The 18,723-nt window shown below is 43.2% G+C and overlaps 2 pseudogenes; both read left to right on the top strand.

Moving 5' to 3' along the window:
- The first annotated feature begins 8,381 nt into the window (after nt 1-8,381).
- Nucleotides 8,382-9,530, top strand: LOC141509901 (3-phosphoinositide-dependent protein kinase 1 pseudogene; annotated as a pseudogene).
- A 6,200-nt stretch (nt 9,531-15,730) lies between these two features.
- On the top strand, nt 15,731-16,879 carry LOC141509893 (3-phosphoinositide-dependent protein kinase 1 pseudogene; annotated as a pseudogene).
- Nucleotides 16,880-18,723: the final 1,844 nt, after the last annotated feature.

The raw sequence follows: 18,723 nt of genomic DNA, 5'->3' as shown, positions 1-18,723 counted from the left end.
CATTGTTTTTTGGGGACTCATGCCTATGCTAGAAAGGATCAGGGCCTCAGGGGTTATCAAGTCCTTCCATAGACAGAGAAAAACATTAGAATAACCTCAAACTTGGATATGGCAGGTAATGGAGAAGGTTTTTGAAAAATGCTTTATCAAATGAAAAGGCAATTTCCAGATGGGGGAAATCAAAGGTATCTATAGTCGTAGGAAAAATTGATCTAAATCATTATTGATTAGAGAAATGTAAATTAAAGCATCTCTGAGATACCATCTTGCACCTCTCATATTGGTTAATGTGAACAGAAAGTATAATGATCAATGTTGAAGGGGATGTGGGAAATCTGCTGATTCATTGCCTGGTAGTGTTGGCTGTGAACTGATCTGACCTTTCTGGAGAGAAATTTGGAATTACACCCAAAGGGCAATAAAAATGTGTATCCCCTTTGATCTATATCTCCTCTGGATCTATATCCTGAAGGGATCATGAAAAGAGGTAAAAATTCTACATGTACAAAAATATTCATAGCAGCTCTGTTTCCAGTGGCAAAGAATAAGAAATTAAGGGAAGGGTTATCAATTGGGGCATGACTGAACTAACTGTGGTATACATACATACATACATACATACATGTGTGTCTGAACACTATTTTTCTATAAGAAATCATGAGGGGAGGGAAGTGAGATTGGGGAAAAAATTAAAATTCCAAAAAAATCATGAGGGATGGGATTTCAGAAAACCCTGGAATGATTTGCATGAATTGATGCTGAGTAAGATGAACAGAACCAGAAGAGCATGATACAAGTTAATAACAACATGAGGTCATGATAAAACCTGATAGACTTGGTCACTCAATCAGTGCAATAATCAGGGACAATTGTGAGGGACCTCTGATGTAAAATACCATCTGTATCCAGAGAAGGAACTGAAGAGTTGAAACCAAGACCAAAGATTATCTTCTATTTTTTAGCATTGTTGAATGTATTACATAATTTTGCGATGTCTAATGTTTATTTTCTTTCTTTTGGATCTCTTCTCTCAACACATGCCATTTGGATTAATCCATACCATGGAAGTAAATGTAAAGACTACATCAGAGTGCCTTCTGTTTTTTTGGGGGGGGGGTTGGAAATGGAGGGAGAAAACAATTGCAAAATTCAAAGTCTTGCAAAAATAATAATTGGTAGAAACTACCATGGTGCTACTTAGAAAAAAATAAAATAATTATTTAATATAAAAAATGCCTTATCAAGTCATTAGTCAAGGCAGTAATGGGATAGTTAAAAATCAAAGGCACTTAGTGCAAGTGAATTTATAGATATTATCTTGAAACTCTAGGGGACATAATTTGTTCTGATTAAAAATTCTGATTTTTATAAGCTAAATTTATCACAGCAAATATTCTATAGACATTTTAAAAATATAGCAAAATCCATGAAGATTGTTTGGAATCCATAGTATTCAGCCCACGGAAGGTAATGGGATGGGAGAGACCACTGAGATCTCTCCTCTGTCCCTGTGACAGGATTCTTGTGCTTTGTCCACGTTCAGACCTTGGTCACATACTGAGGCCCCCCATTGCCACAGAGCAGGGCCCTCCTCCCAGATCCAGGGCACAGGGAAGGGCTTGTGGTCATCCACATACATAAAACCCATATCAGGAGATCAGTAAGAGCCTCTCTTAAGACCTTGAAGGAACTGAGGTCCTTGCAGGAGGTGTCCCAATAATACTCAAAAGCTCAGGAAGCACCCCCCCAAACCACAGCACAGACTGAGGAAATGAGTAAACAGAAAAAAAAGGAACCTGACCATAGACAATTACTTTGGTCCCATAGAGAATCAAAACACACACTCGGAATATGAGAAAGTTCAAGTTTCTGGATCTAAAACCTCCAAGAAAAATAGGAGTTGGTCTCAGACTGTGACAGAGCTCTTAAAAACATTTTGAGAATCAAGTAAGAGAGGTAGAGGAAAATTTGGGAAGAGAAATGGGAGAGATGCAGGAAAAACATGAAAACGAAGTCAGCAGCTTGGTGAAGGAGATCCCAAAAAAATGCTAAAGAAAACAACGTATTAAAAAGCAGTTTGGATCAAATAGAAAGAGTTGTTCAAAAAGTTAATGAGAAGAATGCCTTAAAAAGCAGAATTGGTCAGATGGAAAAGAAGATAAGAAAGTTCTCTGAAGAAAACAATTCTTTCAAATATAGAATGGAGATGAAAAGGAAGCTGATTTCTTTGTGAGGAATCAAGACACAATAAAGCAGTACCAAAAGAATGAAAAACTAGAAGAAAATGTGAAATATCTCATTGAAAAAATAACTGATATGGAAAACGATATAGAAGAACCAATTTAAAAATTATTAGGCTACCTAAAAGTTGACTACATTTTTAAAGAATTTCTAGAGGAAAATTGCCCTGATATCCTAGAAGCAGAGAGTAAAATAGAAATTCAGAGAATCCAACACTCTCCTCCTGAAACAGCTCCAATAAAAACAACCCCCAGGAATATTATAGCCAAGTTCCAGAACTCCCAAGTGAAAGAGAAAATATTACAAGCCAGAACAAAACAATTCAAATACTGTGGAGCTACAGTAAGGATTACACGGGACTTAGCCGAATTCACATTAAAGGCTCGCAAGGGCTTGGAATATAACATTCTAGAGAGCAAAAGAGCTTGGAACACCACCAAGAATCAACTACCCAGGAAAACTGAACATCTTCTTCCAGGGTAAAAGATGGACATTCAATGAAGCGTGTTCCCGTTCAAACAAGAACGGAACCGAAAGTTTCATCTTCAAGTAGGATTCAGGTGAAGCATAGAGAGGGTGGACAAGAAGGGTAAATTACGAGGGATTTAATGATGATGAACTGCATGTATTTGTGCATAGGAAGATGATACTGATAACTCATATGAATCTTCTCATTTCTTAGAGCTGTTAAAAGAGCTTTTATAGATGAGGTAGAGGAGGGAGCTGAATTTGAAGGTATATATTGTAAAAATGGAGTCAATGGGTGAAAAGGGAAATGAACTGAGAGAAAGGGAAAGGACAGGTAGGATAGACTAAAATATTTAATGTAAAAGAAAAAGCTTTTGCAACGGTATGGAAGGGGGAAAGGCGGGGGGGGGGATGAAGGAGTCTTCATTCTCATCAGAAATGGCTCACAGAAGAAACAACACACATACTTAATAGGGTCTAGAAATCTAGAAGAAAAAGGAGAGAAAGGGAATGGGAGAAAGGGGATGAGGGAGGCAAGGGGGGAATCATGGGAGAGGATAGTCAGATATAACACATTTTCTTTTTTTTACTTTATTCAAGGTAGTGGGATCGAGTGGTCTGTCCAGGACCATGAGGCTGGGTGTTTGCTGGGTCTCTGGGGTGGGATGTGAGTTTGGAGCCTCCTGGTGCTCTGTCTGCTGAACCACTCAGCTGCCCCATAGCACACATCTGAAGAGGGAAAGAGTGAAAAGAGAGAGAAAAAATATAATACATGGTAGTGAGGAGGAATGAATGCAGGGAATCACAATCAGCAACAGCATCTGTGGAAAGATATAGAAGTGACTTCTCTGATGGACTTATGATAGAGAATGTATTCCATCCCAGAGACAGAGCTGATGATATCAGAACACAGACTGAAGCACGTTTTTTTTTCTCTTTTTTCAATTTATTTCTTATGAGGATTTTTATTTTTGTGGGAGGAGGGTGTATTCTGTTTATTCTTACAAAAGGATATTTTAGTAATGTGTAAATAAATAAAAAGGTAAATTAAAAAATAAAAATAAAAGACAGTCATCAAAAAAAGACAAAGATGGAAGCTTCTTCATGGGGTCCAAGCTTAATAAGGTTCCACAATCAAACTGACCAATTTGCCATTCATAGAATGTGACATTGCATCTCTACCTCAGCCTAAACGATCCCCAATTGCTACACAGATCTCCCTCCTCATGTCAGTCTCTCCCCTAACTTAGGCCTTAGTACACTCAGGTTTTTCCTGGCTCGCTGGATGTGGATGACCCTCCATTACTCTGTTGCCCAATGGAAGACTATACCAAACGTTGTGGTCTATTTATACCCTTTACTGACTAACCTGTGGAGGGGTTGATTCAGCCCAAACAGTAGGACCCACAAACTAGCCATGATCCTGAAAGTTCAACGCACCTTGGGAGAGTCTTTGAAGCCCACCAGAGGCCAAGGGTGGATTAGGCCTGAAATTGAGGTGCTGCTACCTCAGCTCCAGCATAGGTGCTCCCTGGGCTCGGGAAGCCTCCTCCTCACTGGGTTCTTCTGCCCCTTACTTGAGGCAGATTTTTCCCACTATGGGCCCCGGTCATAATTTCTGACTCCTTTGAACCCTACTGTCCTCTCTCCATAGACAGCCCTGTGACACCCCTCAGCCTCCTGTGACTTCCCAGAGTGGAACACTTATCCTTGATCCCCTTTCCCCTTGAGAACTTGTGCTCTCCATTCGGATGTAAGCTCCAAGAGCACAGGAACAATCTGGTAATTTTATTTTTATCCTCAAAACCTGAAGCAGGGTATGGGGAATAGTTAGTACTTGATTCTTGCCTTTCAGTAATTCTCTAAATTCCATCAGTCACTTATGCACTAATGCCATAGAAAGATGATATTGCACTCTCACCTAGCCCTACTTCTATCAGAGCTGAAATCCAGGACAAAGTTGGAAGAAAATGGGGAATGTTTCTCTTTAAAATTCAAGAATTCCTTCACTCTTGGATAATTCATCATTCAACTCTGATACTGGGGGTCAGTGTCATATCCCAGGAGATAGTATCATAGGGGGATAGGACGGTAGAGATGGGGTTTTCTGAACTGGAGAGTGGACCCCAGAGTTTTCACAAAATTGTTGACTAGGAAGTGCGAGGAGTAGTCCCAGAACAGGTCAGCAAACCAAACCTTGGAATTGAGATGAAGGCATGTCTTGTAGGAGGGACAGTCCTGAGACTCCCCTGCTAGACTAGGCGATTTCAGTTAGAAAACAGTTCAGGATCATGTTGTATTTGATAATGTGGACTAGAAGAAGGAGGTTCTTTCCAATTCTTAAGGAAGCAGCAAGCCAGTTCAAAGCATTTTTCAGTGCAAGAATCTAAACTTTGGGGTATAGGTTACATTTAGGAAGGACCAGCACATCTGGGCTGAGGGCTTACTGATCCGATTTTAGGGCTGATCCTCGACGTTAGGAGTCCACTTGATAGCACTGACTAGAGGCAACTAATTGCAGTACAGTAGTCAGAGCACAAAATCTGAAGTCAGGAGGATCTGAGCTGACAGCTGGACTTGGACTTTAACTGAATAACCCTGGGCAAATCACTTAACCTCACTCTGTGTCCATTTCTCTAATGTCACATAGGAGCAATACTAGACCCTACAGGTCAGGAGGAATCCCTTGATTCTGTGAGAATCAAATACGAAAATGGTTGTAAAGATCCACGGGTCAGTGCTGGATGATTTTGCATGCTTTTGTTTAGTTACTAGCAGCAACATCATCATCATCATCATCATCATTATTTTCGTATTGTGAGTAGGTATTTTCAAGTCCGATGTGTTTCCTGGTGAAGGATGTGAGGCTGGTTGCCAGCAGCAGCAGAGTATCAATCCTCCTAGTGTCCACAGTTCTATCACTTGGCCTGGGACTCAACCCTGCTAGTATTTACAGATCATGGAAATTAAAGGCTGAGAAGCTACTTCCTAGAATCGAATCTTGGCTAAATAACTATAGAGAAAAGGGGGGCTAATTTTGCTATGTCCATCAGCCCACAATATTTTATCCATTGACCTTCAATATTCCCCAACTCCCTCACCAGTCTGTTCCAATGGGGCTTTTACCTACTCATCAAAGTATTCGCTTCTTAGTAAGTCTGGGCTCCCTACCTGATGCACTTGCCGCTGCCCTGCTCCCAAATGCTAGCAGTTCTCTCTAAGGACGAGGAAGCAAATCATTCAGCCTCATGTTTTGATAGTTCTTTACCTCTCTAAGCCATTGATGGTTAGAAGAGTACCCCAAGCTGTCTACTGAAAAGTGTCCCAAGGAAGAGAGACTGCTATTTGAAACTGATTTAAGAAGCTAGAGTAGGAGAACCAGTTCTGACCAGGTATGCCATGTCATAATCCAAATCTGGTGACAGCAGGTATAGTAATTTATCTGACATTCATATGAGGTGGGGCAACTTAACAGAAGGGTACAGGAACCCATCTTCTGGACCACAAACTTCTTCCCTCTCTCATCTCCACCAGATGGGCTTCCTGACGCATTATCTGAAGTAATTTCGTAAGAGGTCTGTAGGCATTGTCTCATTTCTGTGTAATGACCACAGAAAGCTGCTCAGTCCATGACTGCAGAAGCTTCTCCTCAGAACTCCTTACCCTGCATCCTGTAACTGCCTAGATTCTTCTGCCTTTCACTAAACCCCTTCAATGATACCCACCATCCACAGGTACCCACAGATTCATTTAATGGAGGGAAGACATCTGCCTTATCATTTTGTAACAAGACTGTGATGGTGAGTCCATAGTTATGCCTTGGTCCTCTAATTTACTCTCCTGTTTTTCCTTCTTCCATTGACCATTACAGACAAGTTTAGAGATGAGAAGTCTAGCATTGTTGGCAGCATTGAGGTTCCAGAGCCCTCTGGAAGGAGACAAGGAGATGTGAAGGAGGAAACAGAGCAAAGAATGTAGATGAAGATGTAACAGAGACAAAACTGAACCCTTTTCAGTAGAATCAGTTGTGAAAAAAGTTGTTAAATGTCATCACTTCTTTTGGAACCAGTAATAGTTATATTGAGTATGGCAATAAGAAAGGGTAAAATGGTTGGAGAATAAGGATAACTAAGGCAAAAGAAAATGAACACTGCTTAGAGATGATATGACCGTATAGACAAAGAACATAGAGGGCCAACGTAAAGTCAGCTGAAACAGATTCAACAAAGAAACAGTAAAAGAAATAATAAAGCCACACAAAAAACAAGCATTTTTGAGTATTACAAATTAGACCCAGCAAAAAGAGAGGGAAAGAGATACTTCATTTTAGAGACTATAAGATATATATATATAAAATATTCAATTATCTACTTTTCGGGAAACACATAAGAACTGTGTAATTAAAACAGAAAACCAGAGCTTGTAGAAATAAGGACAGATCTCAGGAACTAGAAAAATTAATAGCTTATGAGTAGGATGACCCAATATGATAAAAAATCAGCAAAGAGAACTGAAGTTAATTAATCAATGACATATTACACTACTTCTGAATTACTTTAACATTCTAGAAAAAAATTATAGTGAAATTTATGGAACAGAAAAAAGTCGAGATTCGTCAGAGAAAATGAAAAGAAACATGAATGTAAGGGGCTACCAATGACCAATCTAAGACTACAAAGGCTTTAAGGATTAAAATTATTTGATCCTCCATTTAGAGAGAAAAATCAAGGAAAGAGAGATTGGGTAGATAATACTTAGAAGGAAATGTATCAAATAGTAAAAAGAAAGACGATAGCTACAGGGAAAAGAAGTCCCCACTTGACATGCTGGCAAATGTGGAAAACATGGTGGAAGACATTGGGTTTCTATTAAGATATTCTTCTCCTAAATTACGGTCCTAATACACAACTGGCGTAAATAACATTATCATTTGAAAACGTGGAGGAATATGGGGAGAAATTCTGTTTCATATCGATGGAAAGGGAAAAAGGTTGTGATAAAGCAAAGAACAGCCAAGATCAAAGACGAAGAAAAGTAATTTTCATTGCACAAATTAATAAACAGCAGAAACAACTTGCAGCATCAGAGCATTATACAAGTGAGGGATACACGCACATATATGTGTGTATGTTTTATAAGGACATAAATGACTAACGGTTCAGTCCTTAAATACTCTAAGGATATCAACAGGAAGAGTTCAAAGAAAGAAACTGAGGCCACCAGGTGGGTAGGATCGTCTAATCAAGTAAATGAGAAAACCAAAGGTCAGCAGAATCTTAGGAATGAGGCACTGAATGTCCCCCCCGGACTGGGGAGGTCAAGAACAGGTCCGGATGCTCGGCCACACTCGGTCACAGGATCTGAGTTAACACCTGAGGTGTGAAGACCTGAAGGGGAAGGGAGGGGCTGCTGAAGAGGACAGACCAAAAGGGGCGGAGAAACAGTGGTTCTGACCAAGCCACCAGAGTTCAATAAAAGGCACAGCGGGAGGGCAGGAAGACATTCTCTGGCAGACTCCGAGGTTGGAGGATCTCGAGTGTGGAGCCGCCAAGCTGACTTAGGGGACAGACTTCGAGAGGGGCATCCCAGGAGGCCTAGTGTGGCCAAGTCGATCCTGCCTTGTGGGTAAAGTCAAAGCTAGAGCCACAGTCTGCCCCTCTTCTAGCTCAGCGATGAAGCCTGATGCCCAAACAACGATTTTCCGCACTTGCTGGGACCGCACTACCACCGCCAAGCCTGGGCGCAGCATCCCCGAGGAGGACCTGTATCCCAGGCAAGACTGGAGCCAGAAACCCGAAGACTTGACTTTGGGCAAAGTCCTGGGTAAAGGAGCCTTTGGCACCGTGGTCTTGGGCCGGGAGGTGTCAACCTCCAGGGATTACGCCATTAAAATCCTGGAGAAAAAACGCATCAGTAAGAAGATGAAGGCGCGGTTTGTCTCCAGGGAGCTGGACATCCTGGCCCGCCTGCACCACCCTTTCCTGGTCAGGCTTTACTTTGCCTTCCAGGATGAAGAGAAACTCTATTTTGTCCTCAACTACGCCCGCAATGGAGATCTCGAGAGCTTTGTGGAGAAAGTGGGGCCTTTGGACGAGGCCTGCGCCCGGTTTTACTCCGCAGAGATGGTGTCGGCTCTGGAATACCTGCACGGCCTGAATATCATTCACAGGGACCTGAAACCCGCAAACATCCTTTTAGATGGCGACATGCACATTCTAATCGCAGACTTTGGATTGGCCAAAAGATTGCACCCCAGGGCTAAGCAAGCCAGGGCGAAATTTTTGGTGGGAACACCCCTATATATGGCCCCGGAAGTCCACCTGGGGATGAGTGCCTGTAAGAGCTCAGACCTCTGGGCTCTGGGGTGCGTGATCTACCTTCTCATGGCAGGGCTGCACCCTTTCCAAACTCAAAATTGGAATCTTACATTACAGAAAATCCTCAGCCTCGCCTATGACTTCCCAGAAGAATTCTCCCCAGAGGCAAAAGACCTGGTGGGGAAGCTTCTGGTCATAGATCCCACAAATCGATTCGGCTGTGAAGAAATGGGCAGCTATGGGGCCTTGAAGGAGCACCCATTCTTTGATAACATCCCCTGGGACAACCTGCATCTCCAGACACCTCCACCCCTCCCTGGATCCCTCGTCTTCACATCTGAAGATGAAAAGGACGCTGGAAATGTGGACGTTCTCCGCAGCCTAAATACTCCTTCAGCTTCTTGCCATTTCTTAACTGCCGCAGAGCCAGGCTCACGCCAACAGTCCACTGGGCCTGTGACTATCTTCATCAACTGGGTGAAAAGTCTTTGGAACTTTCCCTAGAATTTTCAGAAGAAGTAAAAGGACTGGAGAAACAGACGAGTGAGAACCCATGGCCACAGCTTGTAGACAATACCAAAATACCGAGAGTGAGAGCAGGTGAGAAGCACCAGGAGGGCTCCTTCCCCCGGAAGGACACGTTTACCTGCCATCACCAGTCCCTGTTCACTGAAGGACTTCAAGTCAAATCACATGGATCTTGTCAGGAAAGATGGAAAGCAGAAATCCCTTGGTCTGCCCGACAGTGACTGGAAGTCACGAATTTGAGGACCTTTTCTATTCACCCACATAACGATCCGTCACCTGGCAGTCTCCTATAGAAATATCCCAAATCTGGCCAAAGATCGAGAATTTTCTCAAGGAAAGCTTCCCTGGAGAGTGATCGGGCATCTGGCAACTGCTATCTCTCTCTTGGACTCTTTGACCCTGAAGAAGAACCTTGGATGTCCAGCCCTGCTTAGAATCACAAACTGACATCCGTAGTGATATCTCAATCCCATCTTTTATCCCTGCTGTCTCCTGCTCCACCTGCCTCTCTCTCATTGATCTTTGAAGCCTGGGGATTCTTTATTTTTTTCTGCTGAATGTTGATTTTTAATTTGTTATTGTATTCCAAATCTGCTGTACATAAATATGGGTATGTAGTTTGCATGCATGTGTCAGAAATCAATAAACTGCTTCAACCTTCTACCTTGCTTCCTGTAATTTTATGAACCAGAAGGTGTCCTGCAACGTGTCCTTCACTCATCCTTCTCCATAAGATTTCATGAATATAGTTCCACAGGAAAAACTGCCGTATAGAATTTTCTTAAGGCACAAGTTATTGCGATTCCACAGCAAGCAGCAGAGAGGCCTTTGTGGGCTTGGTCTTTCTCCTGCCTTTACCACTGAGCCGGGCATTCGAACGAAGTAAATGCTGTAAAATCCATCTGGACTCACAATGCATATGTTGTCTTTGAAGCCTCTAAGCACTGAAGGAGGGGCCTGGAGGGAGTAAGGAAGCTATCACGGACTCCCTAGGGGAAAGACTTTCTCACAGAAACTTGTGCCAAGCTCCGAAAGACAAACACACTAAACAAGCAAATTTAACAAATCCCACAGCCTTTGCCTTCCCAGTTTGTCTTCCAATGAGAGTCAAGGCATTCCCTGCCCTCCAGAGACTTACATTGGGAACGAGAGGTTTGAATCAGGCCCTAGTTATATTAACTGCGTTGAAGGAAGAACATCGAGGGGTGGCTAGGTGGCTTAGTGCATAAAGCACCAGCCTTGGAGTCAGGAGAACCTGGGTTCGAATCCGGTCTCTGACATTTAATAATTACCTAGCTGTGTGGCCTTAGGCAAGCCATGTAACCCCATCTGCCTTGCAAAAAAAAAAAAAAAAACAAAACAAAACAACAAGCCAAAATCTCGGAGGGGGATAGTACACTACCTCAGTGACACGTCTCCACCCACAATCATGGGTAACCAAGTCCTGAGGCATTTGAAATTAGAATGAAAGTGTAAGGATGGGAGCTCAGGCATGGATGGATGAAAGGGGGCGTGGCGGGGGGTAGAGGATTTCAACTTGAGAAATAGAAACCAAAGAGATGAGTTCAGAGCCGCCTGGCTCATCTCGCTCAAGGCTGAGTGTCTCCTTCTATGATGCCACTTAGATTAGGCACCTCCTGGAATCTTTGGGCTGAAAGGGGCATGAAGGATAACGGAGTCTATCCAGTGAAGAAGTAAAGTCCACGAGGAATCTAAGGTCACAGGAATGAATGGAGGCAAAATCTGAACCTCTCACTCTTTTGCTTTACACTGTCCCAACCTCCCAGGAAACGATTCTTCCTTCTTGCTTTATTCATTGAAGCTGTTATTACTAAGTCAGCTAGATGATAGAGTGGAAAGAGGCTTAGCACTCACTTCCAGAGGACCTGAGTTCCAAACCAGTATGAGAACTTTGCTAGCGTTGTGACCATTGGCAAGCGGTTTGACCCTGATCCCCTCTAATGCAGGGCTATCTATAATTCTCCCCTTTCTAACAGACCCCTAGGTGACTCTTGGAGAGAAACTGAGGCAGCTGAATTAACACAGCAACCCCTCACTCCAGTTCCATTCAGGTACATGTCCACGCATCCCGTCCCTGGTGTCAGTGTATCTTTCAGGGAAAGAAAATCACTTGGCTTAATGGCTGACTTAGTCATGGGTTCTGCATCTGAGCTCCATCCATTTGCGTTTGACATGTTTGGGTCATATATTTGATTCCCATGTGATGGTCTTCACCTTTTGTAAGTGTTCACATGTACAATTCTGAGAAGTCACTTGCTTAGACCATTAAAGGAACTGGGATCCAAGACACAAACATCATAAGACACCATGTTCCGTAAGAGAGCTGAGCCAACAGACAGAAAGACCTGAGTTTCCAATCAGCCTTCAGAAGCCAGAAAGGGCTTGGATTCTGGTGTGCCCACGGAGGCAGTCATTGCATCTGTCTGTTGCAGTTTTCTCCTCTCTAAAGTGAGAACAATAATACCTTCCTTCCAGCAGTGTGGTGAGGTTCAAGCGGGAGCAGGACTGGTAGCAGAGGTGTGAAATTCGGCAAATAGGAATGGAGAAATCGATAAAGGAAATGAAGCTTTAATGCTAAATAACAGACATCTAGGTTGCTGGGAGAAAACCTTGAGAGAAAACTTTTCAAAGCTTGTGGTGGTTGAAGGTCTCTTTACCTGGTCAAGTCCCACCTCCACCCCACCCCCACCCCCGAGGCATCTGAAAGCAAAAGGGTTTGAAAAATCCCTTAGGGTCTGGGGAACTTTCTATCCCCAAAGAAAGTATTCATCTGTCATCCAACAATCCTTTATTAAGTAAGTGTTTCTGCATTGTATGCTGGGTCTGTGATAGGCTCAGGAGAGATAGAGACCAAAAAATGGATGCAATACCCTCTTCTGCCCTGGGGATCCCCCAGGAACCCAGAAGGCTAGAAAGGGGATTTCCTTAGTCCCAGTGGAAGGAATTTATTTGGAGCAACTACCTTCGCTAACGCAATCTTATCTGCAGGTCAAAAACACAAAATCGCTGCTAAGAAAGAGGCTAGTTAGAGGTAGGAGTGGTCTTCCCAGTACCTCACTCCACAAGCCTCCATGGAGGTGGTTTTTTGTTGGTTGCTCATTGGCTATGGTTTGTTGTGAATGAAGACCAAAAGGACATCACTGAATTAGAGGGAAGCGGCAGTCTTTGTTTGCTCAGTACCATAGAGACCGCAAAGACTCAAGCACGGATGGAACAGGGAGCCTGTGCAAAGGCCTAAGGTGTTAACCCCTCAAGGGCAAACACGGGACGATGAAGGGTGAAGATTCCCAAAAGAAGCGGCAGGATTTAGGAAATTGAGGCATATAGGGTTCAGGGAACTTGCCCATGGAGATGCAGCTACTAAATGCCTGGAACAGATTTCAACTCACAACTTCCTGATACCAAATAGAGCTTTCTGTCCAAGTGAGAAGGAGGAGTCTTAGGAATGAGCCCTGAAGGATGGAACTGCCATGAGGAAAAAAAAAACTGACTTGAATTCAGAGCTGGAGTTCACCTTAGTGATCACTCACGTAACATGTCATAAAATATCTGAGACAAAAACATGGCAAATGTCCTAGCTATGTGGCCTTGGGCAAGCCACTTAACCCCGTTTGCCTTGCAAAAACCAAACAAAAAAAAAAAACGTAAAACTGAAGGAACTGACCCAAGTCATTCAGTAAAGTGGTGGCAGAACCAGGATGTCAAATCACATTTCCTAATTCCCAATGCACAAATCATTTATTCCCCTTTGGGCTCAATTGTTTCCTTTGGAGAGTCACCTGGAGAAGGAAATGACAATCCACTTCCCTAGATTGTAAAGAAAAGCCCACTTGGGCTCACAAACGTTTAGACAGGACTACTCATCTAAACAACAAACCAAAATAGTTCTTTCAGACAGATATGATGCTGAAATACAAATCAGGGAGGGTCAAAACAAAACAAAAACCAACAAAGAGAAACAAAAAGATTGTTAGACCCATACCTTTAATGGATGCAGAAGCACCTTTTTTAAATAGAATATTAGCAAAAAAGCAAAGACCACTGTATCAAAATTTGATACACAACGAACAGGACTGATTTACAGGAGAATGAAGCGTTGGATTGATATTAGGAAAAGTGTAAATTGAATTAACAAAATCAATAACAAAAAACAAAAAGCATATGATCACACACTCAGAGGCAGAAAAAATACATTAATAAAAAATACAATAAATACAATACGTAAATATGAATGTACATTTTCTTAACATGATCATAGTATATGAACTAAACCCAAGAGTAAACATTATATATAATAGAAATAAAATCGAGCCCTTCCCAAGAAAATAATTTGTGAAGAAAGGATGTTAAAAGGCATGCCTTCCGTTAGACCCAGAAATGAAAATACTGTCTAAGGATATAAGAAAGGGGGGGGGGGGGGATTAGAGAATGAGCATAGCTAAAGGAAAAAATGAATATTTTGGTAAGAGAAGATATGATCATAGACACAAAGCAGTTAGAGCGTCCCGTTGAATGTAGCTGGAACAGTTTCAACAAAGAAAGAGTAAAATTAAAAATAAAGCCACACATCATATGAGTGGGGGGAGGTTAGGTTTTTGCAAGGAAAATGGGGTTAAATCGCTTGCCCAAGGCCCCACAGCTAGATAATTATTAAGTGTCTGAGACCGGATTTGAACCCAGGTACTCCTGACTCCAGGGCCGATGAATACGAGTGGTTTTGAGTAATACAAATAAGACTCAGCAAAAAGAAATAGAAAGAGAAATTTCATTTAAAAACTACAATATTGTTAAAATTCTAAACTATCTACTTCTCAGGAAATGCAAGGGAATTCTATAATTTTAACTGCAAATCACAGTTGATAAAAAAAAATAATGACTTCTCGAGAAACAATAATAGTTCGTGAGTAGGATGGTCCAGTATTATTTTTAAAAAAAACGATGCTATCTAAATTTAATTAGTCAGTGACGTATCTAAGTACTACTGAATTATTTCAACATTTGAGAATAAAAGTATAGTGCCATTTACGGGACAGAAAAAGTCCAGGTTACTAAGAGAATTAATGAAAAAGAAAAACCAAGGATGAAGGAAGCCTACCAATGACCAATCAGAGACTATGTTTGAAAGCTATGGTGATTAAAATCATTTCAGACTACTTTCAGAGAGAACAATCAATGGAGACATATTGAGTAGATAATACTTCGAAGGAAGTGCATCTAATAATAAAAACAGAGATCCTGGAAAAAGAAGTCCCTGCTTGAGCTGCTAGTAAATTTGGAAATATGATGTAAGAAATGACATTTCTATTAAGGTTTTCTTCTGCTAAATTAAGATCCAAATACACATTTAGCCTAAATAAAAAGATTACACTGGAAAAGCTTAGAGGAATATGGTGAGAAATTATCTACAATATTTGTGGATCGGGGAAACAAATGTTTACGATCAAGCCAGGAACACACAGGCCCAAAGACTATGAAAGGAACAATTTTCATCGCATAAAGTAATAAATAGGGAGGAAAATTTGCAGTCAGTTTCTGTGATAAAGGTCCTCTTTGCATTGAAAAAAAGGGAGCGACAAACACACAGACACATACATATATATAGATGTGTATGTATCATATAGACCGAAAAGAATCATGGTCCATTCCATAAATAATCTAAGGATATGAACCGGAGGAGTTCAAAGGAAGGAACCCAGGCCAACCGGTTTGGTAGGACCTTGCCCTTCTAACCCAGAAGACAAAAGGTCAGCAGAATCTTAGGAATGAGTCACTGAGTGTCCCCCCCCCCGGACTGGGGAGGTCAAGAACAGGTCCGGATGCTCGGCCACACTCGGTCACAGGATCTGAGTTAACACCTGAGGTGTGAAGACCTGAAGGGGAAGGGTGGGGCTGCTGAAGAGGACAGACCAAAAGGGGCGGAGAAACAGTGGGTCTGACCAAGCCACCAGAGTTCAATAAAAGGCACAGCGGGAGGGCAGGAAGACATTCTCTGGCAGACTCCGAGGTTGGAGGATCTTGAGTGTGGAGCCGCCAAGCTGACTTAGGGGACAGACTTCGAGAGGGGCATCCCAGGAGGCCTAGTGTGGCCAAGTCGATCCTGCCTTGTGGGTAAAGTCAAAGCTAGAGCCACAGTCTGCCCCTCTTCTAGCTCAGCGATGAAGCCTGATGCCCAAACAACGATTTTCCGCACTTGCTGGGACCGCACTACCACCGCCAAGCCTGGGCGCAGCATCCCCGAGGAGGACCTGTATCCCAGGCAAGACTGGAGCCAGAAACCCGAAGACTTGACTTTGGGCAAAGTCCTGGGTAAAGGAGCCTTTGGCACCGTGGTCTTGGGCCGGGAGGTGTCAACCTCCAGGGATTACGCCATTAAAATCCTGGAGAAAAAACGCATCAGTAAGAAGAAGAAGGACCGGCTTGTCTCCAGGGAACTGGACATCCTGGCCCGCCTGCACCACCCTTTCCTGGTCAGGCTTTACTTTGCCTTCCAGGATGAAGAGAAACTCTATTTTGTCCTCAACTACGCCCGCAATGGAGATCTCGAGAGCTTTGTGGAGAAAGTGGGGCCTTTGGACGAGGCCTGCGCCCGGTTTTACTCCGCAGAGATGGTGTCGGCTCTGGAATACCTGCACGGCCTGAATATCATTCACAGGGACCTGAAACCCGCCAACATCCTTTTAGATGGCGACATGCACATTCTAATCGCAGACTTTGGATTGGCCAAAAGATTGCACCCCAGGGCTAAGCAAGCCAGGGCGAAATTTTTGGTGGGAACACCCCTTTATATGGCCCCGGAAGTCCACCTGGGGATGAGTGCCTGTAAGAGCTCAGACCTCTGGGCTCTGGGGTGCGTGATCTACCTTCTCATGGCAGGGCTGCACCCTTTCCAAACTCAAAATTGGAATCTTACATTACAGAAAATCCTCAGCCTCGCCTATGACTTCCCAGAAGAATTCTCCCCAGAGGCAAAAGACCTGGTGGGGAAGCTTCTGGTCATAGATCCCACAAATCGATTAGGCTGTGAAGAAATGGGCAGCTATGGGGCCTTGAAGGAGCACCCATTCTTTGACAACATCCCCTGGGACAACCTGCATCTCCAGACACCTCCACCCCTCCCTGGATCCCTCGTCTTCACATCTGAAGATGAAAAGGACGCTGGAAATGTGGACGTTCTCCGCAGCCTAAATACTCCTTCAGCTTCTTGCCATTTCTTAACTGCCGCAGAGCCAGGCTCACGCCAACAGTCCACTGGGCCTGTGACTATCTTCATCAACTGGGTGAAAAGTCTTTGGAACTTTCCCTAGAATTTTCAGAAGAAGTAAAAGGACTGGAGAAACAGACGAGTGAGAACCCATGGCCACAGCTTGTAGACAATACCAAAATACCGAGAGTGAGAGCAGGTGAGAAGCACCAGGAGGGCTCCTTCCCCCGGAAGGACACGTTTACCTGCCATCACCAGTCCCTGTTCACTGAAGGACTTCAAGTCAAATCACATGGATCTTGTCAGCAAAGATGGAAAGGAGAAATCCCTTGGTCTCCCCGACAGTGACTGGAAGTCACGAATTTGAGGACCTTTTCTATTCACCCACGTAACGATCCGTCACCTGGCAGTCTCCTATGGAAATATCCCAAATCTGGCCAAAGATCGAGAATTTTCTCAAGGAAAGCTTCCCTGGAGAGTGATCGGGCATCTGGCAACTGCTATCTCTCTCTTGGACTCTTTGACCCTGAAGAAGAACCTTGGATGGCCGGCCCTGCTTAGAATCACGAACTGACATCAGTAGTGATATCTCAATCCCATCTTTTATCCCTGATGTCTCCTGCTCCACCTGCCTCTCTCTCATTGATCTTTGAAGCCTGGGGATTCTTTATTTTTTTCTGCTGAATATTGATTTTTAATTTGTTATTGTATTCCAAATCTGCTGTACATAAATATGGGTATGTAGTTTGCATGCATGTGTCAGAAATCAATAAACTGCTTCAACCTTCTACCTTGCTTCCTCTAATTTTATGAACGAGAAGGTGTCCTGCAACGTGTCCTTCACTCATCCTTCTCCATAAGATTTCATGAATATAGTTCCACAGGAAAAACTGCCGTATAGAATTTTCTTAAGGCACAAGTTATTGCGATTCCACAGCAAGCAGCAGAGAGGCCTTTGTAGGCTTGGTCTTTCTCCTGCCTTTACCACTGAGCCGGGCATTCGAACGAAGTAAATGCTGTAAAATCCATCTGGACTCACAATGCATATGTTGTCTTTGAAGCCTCTAAGCACTGAAGGAGGGGCCTGGAGGGAGTAAGGAAGCTATCACGGACTCCCTAGGGGAAAGACTTTCTCACAGAAACTTGTGCCAAGCTCCGAAAGACAAACACACTAAACAAGCAAATTTAACAAATCCCACAGCCTTTGCCTTCCCAGTTTGTCTTCCAATGAGAGTCAAGGCATTCCCTGCCCTCCAGAGACTTACATTGGGAACGAGAGGTTTGAATCAGGCCCTAGTTATATTAACTGCGTTGAAGGAAGAACATCGAGGGGTGGCTAGGTGGCTTAGTGCATAAAGCACCAGCCTTGGAGTCAGGAGAACCTGGGTTCGAATCCGGTCTCTGACACTTAATAATTACCTAGCTGTGTGGCCTTGGGCAAGCCATGTAACCCCATCTGCCTTGCAAAAAAAAAAAAAAAAAAAAAAAAAAAACAAGCCAAAATCTCGGAGGGGGATAGTACACTACCTCAGTGACACCTCTCCACCCACAATCATGGGTAACCAAGTCCTGAGGCATTTGAAATTAGAATGAAAGTGTAAGGATGGGAGCTCAGGCATGGATGGATGAAAGGGGGCGTGGGGGGGGGGGTAGAGGATTTCAACTTGAGAAATAGAAACCAAAGAGATGAGTTGAGAGCCGCCTGGCTCATCTCGCTCAAGGCCGAGTGTCTCCTTCTAAGATGCCACTTAGATTAGGCACCTCCTGGAATCTTTGGGCTGAAAGGGGCATGAAGGATAACGGAGTCTATCCAGTGAAGAAAGTAAAGTCCACGAGGAATCTAAGGTCACAGGAATGAATGGAGGCAAAATTTGAACCTCTCACTCTTTTGCTTTACACTGTCCCAACCTCCCAAGAAACGATTCTTCCTTCTTGCTTTCTTCATTG

Source organism: Macrotis lagotis, chromosome 1 (genome assembly GCF_037893015.1).
Source record: "Macrotis lagotis isolate mMagLag1 chromosome 1, bilby.v1.9.chrom.fasta, whole genome shotgun sequence".
Classification (NCBI taxonomy): Eukaryota; Metazoa; Chordata; class Mammalia; order Peramelemorphia; family Peramelidae; genus Macrotis; species Macrotis lagotis.
The sequence above is the reverse complement of the archived record's forward strand: the minus strand, read 5'-3'. Positions and strand labels throughout refer to the sequence as shown.